The sequence below is a fragment of the Cryptotermes secundus genome, unplaced genomic scaffold (assembly GCF_002891405.2).
Source record: "Cryptotermes secundus unplaced genomic scaffold, Csec_1.0 scaffold408, whole genome shotgun sequence".
Lineage (NCBI taxonomy): Eukaryota > Metazoa > Arthropoda > Insecta > Blattodea > Kalotermitidae > Cryptotermes > Cryptotermes secundus.
Genome location: NW_019724588.1, coordinates 1157441 through 1168878, shown reverse-complemented (window position 1 = coordinate 1168878; position 11438 = coordinate 1157441). Strand labels below are relative to the sequence as shown.

At 37.6% G+C, this 11438-nt stretch overlaps 1 long non-coding RNA gene across 1 annotated transcript in view; it reads right to left on the bottom strand.

Annotated features, from left to right (window-relative positions):
* The window catches only part of LOC117282151, a 437773-nt gene extending 428886 nt beyond the window's left edge, over window positions 1–8887 (bottom strand). The window contains exon 1 of the long non-coding RNA XR_004512785.1: window positions 8016–8887. This is a non-coding gene — a long non-coding RNA (uncharacterized LOC117282151). The remainder of the gene's footprint in view (window positions 1–8015) is intronic.
* Between the last annotated feature and the right edge of the window lie 2551 nt (window positions 8888–11438).

Genomic DNA, 11438 nt, shown 5'->3' with positions numbered 1-11438 from the left:
TGCCAGTAGAGGGCCGACCTCGCTGGCAGAAAGGGGAGATAGCGGGAACCAGTATCGGTAGGGTATGGCGACAGTAGAAATTAAAGGGGGACGCACAATAGACTATTAGTCGCGGTGCATGGGGAAACCCACCCCCTCTATACTGAATAACTGAATAGTATTCGTTATTCTCAGCTTTTATCTGGTACTTCGTGCAGACCTACATTTCTTATCTGTCACTCTGCATAAAAAGGTGCTTCCTATAAAATATTTTAGACTACTCAAGTCATATCTATCTGACCGAAAATTCCGAACACGAGTTAAGGAGGAGGTATCCAGCAATTTCATCATCCAATCTGGAGTCCCACAAGGGAGCGTTTTAGGCCCGATATTATACGTGCTATTCACAACAGATCTACCAACGACTACTTACACTACAACAGGGACATTTGCTGATGACACGGTCATTCTTGCCAGCCATGATGATCCAGCAACTGCCTCGCAAAGACTACAAAGTCATCTAGACCAAGTAGAAAGTTGGCTAAAAAAGTGGCGAATCCACATTAATGAAACCAAATCTGTACAGGTCACCTTCACAATGAGAAAAGAGCAGTGCCCAGCCGTACACATAAATAATACTGAAATTCCACAATCATCAACAGTAAAGTATCTTGGACTACACCTGGATTCCAGGCTTACTTGGAAGCAGCATATAACCAAAAAAAGGAAACAGGTAGACCTAAAAGTAAAAGACATACATTGGATCATTGGAAGTAAATCCAGCACATCGCTAGATAGTAAAGTACTTCTATACAAGACCATCATAAAGCCTATTTGGACCTATGGAATCGAACTATGGGGATGCGCCAGTAAATCGAACATAGCCATAATGCAACGAAGACAGTCCAAAATACTGCGGATGATCACAAATGCACCTTGGTATGTGTCAAATCAGACCCTACATGACGATCTCAATGTACCATTCGTCAAAGAAGTCATCCAAGAAAGAAGCATAAAACATCACGATAAACTAGGACACCATAGCAATACATTACTGCAGCCCCTACTGGAACAACAACAACGAAGAAGGCTAAAGAAATTATGGCCCGCAGATCTACTTGATGGTTAGAGGATCTCTCATTGGAGGAGCCCTCATCACGACACAATAAGCACACGAGGACGGTGTTTAAATTAGCAAATTAGCTAAAAGAATGTATTTTATTCTGATTGCTAATAAATATATATATAAATAAAAACTCTGCATAACGATCATCAAAGCACATCATGGCCGATTAGGTAGCACTCCTGCTTCGTATTCGGGAGGTACCGGCTTCAAACATTACTCTCAATGCCATCAATCCTACGTATTTAAGTTCTTTCGTAGTTTATCCTTATACTCTCCGCGCAAATTCCTGGATAATAAATCAAATTAGAACATGATAACTTTATTACATATAATATCAAATTCATTATTTACTCACCATCTAATTATTCTACAATATATATTCTGAAATACCAGTCTAGAAAACCGAGATTAACGGCCGTGGGGATCTGTTGCGCTGACCACGCGACACTCTCTATCCGCAAAAGTTGGCACCAACTTCGCCGACAAGCGGCGGTCAATCGGTCGGTATAGTTCACTTGCGGACTATAGACCAGGGAGTTTATTTTTTGTTTCTTTGTTTCATATACAGAGTTATTCATAAATCCGTGAAACATTTTAAAAATTCACAACAAATAAATTATGCATCGGATCATGGTAATTCTTACGCCGAGAGAGAATTAATCTCTCCAAGTCTTTTTGAAAGCCGCCACTGCCTGCTAATCTCAGGGATCTTCGCAACCGTATCACCGCAGCTCTGGCTCTGGTTAACCGTGATACGCTAACACGGTTGTGGGACGAAATGGATTATCGCATAGATGTCTGCCGTATCAGCCAAGCAGGACATATTGAGCATCTGTGAACTATGTAAGAAAACTTTGTCAGTTTATCTCTATTCCAGTGTAATAAAATTTGATATCCGTTACGTAATTTATTTACTATAAACTTTCAAAATGTTTCACGGTCTTATGAATAACCTTGTACTCTAAAATACTGAAGACATCCTTAAGTAAATAACGAAATAAATAAATTTGATTTGTTTCATTCTGGTCCGTCACACAAACAATATTACAAATGAAAAACAATTCCGTCCAGTGTGACTGTTGAAGCTTTTACTACTTCACTTCTTAGCGCCCTAACATGTTTCGGTCCCTAAAGACCATCATCGGAGGGATGCTAAGAAGTGAAGTAAAAGTTTCAACAGTCACATTGGACGGAATTGTTTTATCATTTGAAATAAATAAAATTTATCATATTATTACGCAGAACTACCCAAATCCAATTTAATGTCAACAGAGTTATCTGTCCAGCAAAAATAATTGATTATTATTATCTGTTCAATCTTGCTCTTAATTCAGAAGCGTTTTCTCTTCTGCTGTCTAACGACATTAAGATTAGAATATATAAGTGTATAATTGTACGGTATAGAAAATCGAGGTTAACAGCTGTGGGGATCCGTTGCGCTGACCACGCGACACCCTCTATCCGCTGAAGTTGGCATTAACTTCACCGACAAAAGGCGGTCGCTCGGTCGGTATAGTTCGCTTGCGGACTACAGGCCATGGAGTTTTTGGTTGGAAAAGTATAACTGTACCAGTTGTCTTTACAGGTGTAAAACTTGGCCTTTCGCACCGTGGGAGGAACAAAGGCTGCATGTGTTTAACAATAGAGTGCTAAGGGGATATTTGGACATAAGTAGGGCGAAGAAATCGAAGAGTGGGAAATACTTCTTTGTGAGAATCTTCATATTAATCCTCACCAGATATTGTAAGAACGACGAATTCAAGAAGCATGAGATATGCATCGAATGTAGTACTTTGACAGACAAGAGAAATACATATAAAGTTTTGGAAGGAAATGCTGTAATAAAGAGGCCACTCGGAGATCTATGTATAAAGGGGAGTACAATATTTAAATGGCTTTACACCAATGAGATAAAAGAATATAAATTAGATTCCTGTGGCTCAGAATAGAGACTAGTAGTTGTTCTTGTAAACACAGTAGTCAACCTACGGTTTCCTTCTAGTACTGCGAACTTCTTAAGTACTGTCTCGACTGTTAGTTTATCAGCAATGATTCAGTTCCATGGAATCAGTAAGTTACTTACTTAATTCTTCAGTTATAGCTGCTCATACAGGTGCCTCTTCTAAAATATAAGTTAACTTTTATTTTTGTGGTGGTAATTTTCCCCTTTATATTTTTATCCTTAAAAATCCCCAATAACAATGAATTTTAATATTCACTCAATGAACATCAATATTACTTATTTTCAGAGGTGTGCAACTTTCTACTTTTTTGGGGGGGGAAAATATATATATCTGTTTTAACGCCCTGTAACACATGTCCAATGCTTTTCTATCCCTATGCAATACGGACGGAGGAGTTCACTAGTATTTATAAAAAAACTCCGTGGCCTGTACTCCGCAAGCGAACTATACCGACCCACCGCCGCTTGTCGGCGAAGTTAGTGAGGACTTTTGCGGATAGAGAGTGTCACATGGTCAGCGCAACGGACCCCCACGGTCGTTAATCTCGGTTTTCTAGAACGCACTAATATTTATAGCCACACAAAATACCAATAATAAATTTTTTAAATGTATTTCGAGCAATAATAATCACTGTTCTTTATTATTCCTACGATTGATTCACAAAACTGAATAAAAAACACACCTAAATAAACCCTTCCTCATTACACAGTTCTATTTCTTAGTATTTTCTATGGTTTTCTTTCCCTTGCAGTCTGGCTTCTGATCTATTCACTTATGAAGGCAGTCAAAGTTGCCGCAAATCAAATCATTCAAGGCATAAGACTATTTGTGTTTCCCGCATGGCATAAAACCTAATTCATGCATAAACTATATATCTGACAAAGAATTATTTCAGGAGAGATGTCAAGAAAAGGTTCTTTTTGTCGCTTTGTAGTAGCTATTTGTCTCTCTCAAGAAGACTTCCGCCACGAATTTCAAGTACAAGGCTTCGTAACGGTGAACGTCTAGATGACATATGACGAGTCAAGAACATTATAAATACGGCAGAACTACTGAAGTTTTTACATAACAACAGATCTAAGTTCGGATATGCACATTTTAATGGCTTCCTTGTGAATTACAAACATCTTACTAACAATGTGCGAATTTAACGGTTTTCAGATGCATTATTATTATTATTATTATTATTATTATTATTATTATTATTAACTTATATGTGTATGTGCATGTGTTGTCCTTTCTCGCCACAAATGGCATAACCATTTGAAATATACTTATTTTATTTTTCTCGCCTGTTAAAACCAACTTCAATTTTTCTTGGTATTGTTATTAATTTATTGCTATTATATAGACTGTAAAATGTTGTATTTTGCTCTTTAATTATTTTTGTGTATTCTATGTACTTGTGCTAACTTTGTAATTGGCCTCTGTGCTGTTAAGTTTGCACGTAAATAAACACGAATTGAATTGAATTTGTTTATCTTTTTTTATGGGTTTTGTGGTATATTTTATTTCTTTACTAGTACTCACTTTGTAATCGGCCTCTGGACTATTACGTTTGCACTTAAGTAAATTAGAATTGAATTGGATTATTCGACAGAAATTGGTTTGATTGAAGCGCGCAGGATGTACCATGTTCTGTACTACGTGCCTACATATTTATAAATGTAGAGCCACATGTCAGATATAACTGTGTAGGCAATCTGTGCCACATACTACTAAATGTTTTTATTCTAATGGGTTACAGCCCTTTAATAACTGGCGAGAGACGGCGCATCATTGAATGCGGATGTTCTTTGGTAGTTTACGGTGTCTGATGCAGCTATGGATACCCTTTTGGTTGGCTCCAGTGGACTTCAGAATCATTGAAACGGTTTACTCTACAAGTCTACTACAGCATGGTTGCAAAATTACACAGGCAGATCCAATTAAGGATATATGACTCGTTACATTTTCTTAGTAAATTAAAAAAAAGGAAAGCTATCCCTGTATTAGGCCGTGGAGGCCCATAGTTTTGTGAGATGTTGAGGTTCCCACATTTTCTAGACAATCGGCTCATAGCTGGCGGCAGGGTTGTCAGCCTTACGCGCCGGCCGCCCTTTACCCCCAAGAATATTCCCGGTACTCATTTCTGTCAGAGGCTGAGTCGACCCCAGGGCCATAGTGCGGCTGGAAGGATTAGGTCAATTGAAAATATCCAATGATCTCATCGGGACTTGAACCCGCGACCTTCCGGCTTGTAGCATAGTGCTGCGCTACCAACTACGCTACCCCTTGCCCCTACATTTTCTTAGTACCGGTACGCTTTATATCCTGTTGTTAATTTTTAAAGTTGACCTTGGTTTTAAATTCTGTTCTCCTTTCGAAGTGTTGGTTTTCCGAGTTCCTGCTCGGTACATCGAAGTCTTTGCTTTGTTTAAGGTCGGCTACTCAAGTAAATCTTGTCCCTCTTATAGATGCGTTTCAGCTTCTAATGTCCTAATGTTGTGTGCAAGGACACTGGATTATTTGGAGCCAAAGTTGCTTTTCTTAATCATATTCTACAACAGTTATTTCTTCATATTAAAGTAACTCATTAATTGTATGCAATGTGAATGTATGTATATACATTTCTTCTTGTCGCAATATAGCTGGTGGAATTAACTTACTGAAATTTTATTATTGTCCAAGCTGCTTTGTTTTGTTTTTGTTTGTATGTATGTTCTTNTTATAATAAACACGGTTCTTGCAGTCATTAAACACTAATTGTATTCCTTGTAAATATATATATATATATATATTACTTTTCCTTCTTCTAAACATTAACATGTATTTATATTAATGAAATTATTATCATTATTATTCAAATGATGTAAGTGCCCATTCTGTATTATCTTTGTATGTGCTCTGTTTACTTTTCTTTACACGTAATCACTCTTCAATTGGCCTTTGGATCTGTTAAGTTAGCATGTAAATAAATAAGAACATAATTAAATTACTCGAATTTAAATAAGTCACGTGGTTCCTTATGCGTGGTTTGCTATTATTTTTTACTAATCGTTGTTTCTCTAATCTAATGGATTACCTCATTTTTCTTTTCCTAAACGGTTTGTTGCTTTCGTCCTTTCTTGGGTTATTTTTCCATGTTTTCAGCAGCTACATTATACAGCGTCCATAGCATATGAGATTAATTGGAAATAATTTTAAAGGGGGGGGTCGTGGCCTATTTCGAGCTACTATCAAGATATTTGCCTGGAAGAACTAGGAAAAATACGAAAAATCTCCGTCATGTTTGCCGATATTCAGATCAAGATTCGAACCCAGTACCTCCCAAATACACGCCTAGAGCATTACCGCTAGACCAGCCCATTTGATATTGTCGTTGTTGCTGCTGTTATTTTTAATATTTTTGACGCTGTCGCGGCCGAATATCATGATTATCATTATTACTATGATAATAAAAAGTAACAATTGTAAACTGGTATATTTTCATATATTAATATTTACAAGTCTATATGCAAACAGAATATTTTTCATGGGCTTAAAATTGGGGGGGCACGCTACAAGCCGGAAGGTCGCGGGTTCAAGTCCCGATGAGGTCATTGGATGTTTTCAGTTGACCTAATCCTTCCAGCTGCACAATGGCCCTGGGGTTCACTCAGCCTCTAACAGAAATGAGTACCAGGAATTAACTAAATAATGTTCCTGGGGAGTAAAGAGCGGCCGGCGCGTAAGGCTAACAACCTTACCGCCATTTTTGAGCCGATTGTCTAGATAATGTGGGACCCTCATCGTCTCACAACCCTATGGGCCTTCACGGTCGGGTACAGGGATAGCTTTACTTTTTTTTAAATTAAAATTGTTGGATTGAAGAACAATATTCAGAATCTTTCTAATACAATGACATATTTCTAAAGGACATTCCACTGAAAGAGTACTTTGTATGTTACATGTACTGAATCACTGGTACCCACAGGCTTAACAGGTGACCCAGTGACTCACCTGTCTACTTTCCTAAAAGAAAAAGAATCTGAAAAAATGCACAATTGTGGGCTTCATAATTTATTCACTTCTCCAAATATTTAAGCTAAGCAAACCAAGGAAAATGGGACGGCAGAGCTTTTAGCCTGCATAGAATATTACTCGTAAAATCTTAAAGTAAAGAGACCTCTAGCGAGACATAGGAACAGATGGGTAACCAACACTGAAAGGTATTTCAAGAAGTTGTGTCAGCGTATTTACCTGTACTCGTAAAATTGTCCGATCGCAGGTTCTCGCGTTCCTTTTAATGAATTTTCGGTGTCCGAAAAGGGAAACGAGGAATGTCTTGACTAGTTGAGCAATTATCAGCTTCTCGAGAAGGATTCTACTCCATGTAGTTAGCTGCAGTAAGACTATGAAACACGGACCTAAAGTATCGCATGCTATCTTTACACAACTGAAATAAGAAACTACGCCGTGTGACTTGCAGTTACTCTATTATGGTAAACTGGAAACAGTACTGCAATGAAGGTCACATTTTAAGCCAATATACTGGAAGGAAGAAGATGTGCGCAGTAAGGGAAGTGTGGCAGTTGTTTCCGTTATTACTAAGACATAAATTCTTTTTCGCGGAGGCTAGCTGAGAGAGCTGGCAGACACGCGGCACAATCGATCGTAGGCCTTGCCTCTCCAGTCCACGTTTTCGCTGTCCGTACGCTCGCACACTGTGTTGCCAATAGTACGCCAGACCTTGATCCCAAACAGCTTCCTACAAAATCTATTCCACCGAACGCCCAGCGTTTCACTGCCTCACCATTATCAAATTAAATACTTCTCATGCCTGTGTAATGATGCATACAACGATAATAATAGATTTGATATTATGAACTAGTAATCAGATTATTAACTTGTTGCTAATTAATATAAACGACTGTACATGAACTGCTTTGAGCAAAGGGTTTTTATTACAATTCATTTTGTTTTACCTTGATGATTTCTTCAAAGATATGGTTCTGTTCCTCCCTTGTTTCAAAATCGTCGATGACGGTGGAGAACAAGAAGACGGTGATGAGTCTGAAGGGAAAGTTTCACAACCGACGTCACAACATTGATATAAAAAATTGTTGTAGTTTTCAAAATAATTTACGTATAGTGTCCGTGAAAGTGACGTCACTTTTACGCAAGTCAGATATGTGAAACCTCAGCTTTTTGCACACAATCTTGAGCGACTATTAGTCAGCCTTTCTGAAAGTCACCCACGTTTGACCTTGACCTAACCTCACTTTGTGGATAAGTTACCAACACTGATCCACCGGCAGGTCAAAGTTCAATACCCGAAGAAGGCGTCACGTTTTCTGCCTAATGTAACCGCCAGCCACGGAGAAGTTTGTGCACTGAATTCAATACGTGTAACAACTTAATGCAAAGTTCATTTACCTGTATTCGGTAAAAAATAGAAATAACGTTTCTTATTAACAATTAATAAAACACTATCCTTCGCCTACGGAAAATTCCAAGTATACTGTTCTAAATATCGATAAACAAACTTCAGTTCATACAACAAAAACGAAGTAATGACAAGAACTTTCTTTCACGTCGGTTAAAAGTACTTAAAAATAAAACGTGCTTATCTTAAAAACGAAGTATTGAGAGTGTATTTCGATGATGATAGTCCTCTTCATCGAAATATTCCCGTAAAAAATTGATTGTGAACACCAAAAAGTAAAAACAGTTCCTCGTAACGGCCACGATAGAACAGGATTTAAAAAAACGAAAGTCAGCACGCTCGTTGTACACAACCATACAACTGAGTTCTGCTCTTGACTGGAACACCACTAGTTCGCGGCGACGCCCGCTAGATGGCTCCAGCTCTGGTAGCTATGGCGACCGCGCAATTCCAGTGGTCCCTCCTACCATTAAATGAAAAAGTTGAAACGCGTGAAGCGCTACTGCGTCTGTGCCAGGAACGCTTTCAGATGAGTCCAGAGAACAAAAGAAAAATATGCATATATAGGCGGCGAGATTCAGGCGCATGCAGAACGCGTGGTCCATGGAAATCACCGTCGCTCTGTCCAAATGAAGGAACCACAATCTTTTTCGAAAGCCTGTCGTTGTTTCTGCCGCATAGAACACACTTCTACGCGTTCTTACAAGTAATATTATTTTAATGTCTGTAAGCTTTAAGATTATATTTAAAATAATGGTATACAATTATTATTTTACTTAAAATAGTCCTACATACATATCACATCAGTTGCTCAAAAGAAATAAGGAAGAAAAATCTGAATTTTCATTATTTCCTCTTGCTTTTAAATCGAAGGATGCTTAGTTGTTTGGAGGGCTATATTTCCATAGTAACATAAAGAGCAGTTTCATCTGAGAAATTGAAACCAAGACACTTCGGACACAAAGGCCAATGAACTCCTACCAAATCGTGTTTTTGCGGTTTTATGTCGGGAATTATATGCACAAAGAAGGTCAATACATCAGTTCTTTGCACTGTAATATTTACAAGTCGATAATTACAACAACACTAATAATATAAGTAGTAATGATAGTAACGGCTACTTTGCTTCTGAGGTTTAAACGTCAGAATTCTAACGGATCATCCAGGAAAGCATCTAGTGTATTTAAAATTCTGTATTAGGCTTTTAAGTTACTAAATTACTGTCATTTACTCTAGATTATTTTCCTCTTAAGGAAATAGGACAGAATTATGAGACGGATATTCCCAATTCTCAGAATTACTGGACGGTAACACGTGCCTGTATAAATGCGGGTGCTGTTCCTCTTCGATTAATGACACTTAACGAAATATTCTAATTGCGAGTACAGAGTGGCAAGACGAATGGGAAGTACTGGGCTATTAACCGAATATAATAGCGAAATTTTTTAAAAAATAAGGAGAGTGTAGGCAGGTCTGGATCTACATTTGAAACCGAGGCTTTCAGATATAAAGCTGAGTGTTGGGCGTGCTTCGCTATGTGCCTACGTGGGGACCAGTATTAATGAAAAGTTCATAGGGAAATAATTTGTGAAGGCATGGACTGTATTCACTTGGCGCAGAACTAAGTCAGCAGTGGATTCTTACGAGGAGAACAATGAAATTTTGAGTTCCATAAAATGCATGTAATTTTCTTAATATCTCGACTATTATCACTTCCTCAAGAAAGGCAAAGATAATTATACAAAAACTTAAAAGTATAGTGCACCTAATGTTTTAATAAACAGTCATATACTGCAATATATTTCTGCCTATATGACAATATAGACATTAGACACAATTTATTACGTTTGAGTTAATATAAACAGTATATCAGTAATAGTGACCTCTTTGAAAGTACATATTCAGTTCCATTCTTTAATCATTTACGCCCTGAGCTCGGCAAACAATAGTCATTTACAGAGTCAGCACGAATACAAACAATAGCAACATGATAGCACAGGCCAAAACAAAGAAGAAACAACAAAAACAAAGAAAAATGGATCAGTTTAGGGTTTTAACACCCCGACAAGATTTTCTAAAAATATCTCTGAGCTTAGATTTGCCTACATTTGCCACTGAAACACAACTAGCTGAAGGGCAGAGGGTAGCAGAGCAAGTGAACAAGGTAAAGTTACCAATGTCACGAGTAGGAACCCGAAGTCCGACTGTTTCGAGGACAGAGGGGCAACTTTCAGTGCCACAAGAACATTTATTAATAAAAAAGAATCCAAGTGTCGACGACTGTTATGTAGTGTCTGCATATTTAATCTTTCCAATAAATTATCATAGTACTGCTCCGTATATTGGAAAAAAATATATTGTGACAAAGGGCTGCAAATTTTCTTCGCATGCGCTCAAGTTAATTTGAAACGTTAATCGTAGAGGAGTTTTGAGCAACAGAAGCCTGTTTCAGTTTAGATCTGACCAAAGCAAAATATAGCATTGGTAGACAGTCTAAGGAGAGAAAAGGAAAATGTTATTTTGTCAATTAGTCACAGTAATTTCAGTGCATGAGAAAAAAGTAAATCAAAATTACGAAGAAAATGAAGTTTGCAATCAATATGTACACCCAAATCTTTAATAAAAGCTCTTCAAACTACAAAGGAATTTCCGAATCTGTACTGATAATTCAGAATATTCGTCTTCCTGGTAAAAGAGATGATTTCGATTTTACTGAACTTAGGCTTCATAAAATTTGATGAAGGCCATTTATTTACACAATCCATATATGACTAGAAGGAAAAAATCCCCAGGTGAACTATTGCTCGATAGATATTAAGTTCGTCAGCAAAAAGGAGGCAGTTGGAATGATCAATTACATAAAAAAAGTAATTTATAAAATTATTAAAACTGACCCCTGAATTACGCCTGACTGTAGGACATAAGGCGAAGTAAATATAGCAGAATAATGTACACGAGATTG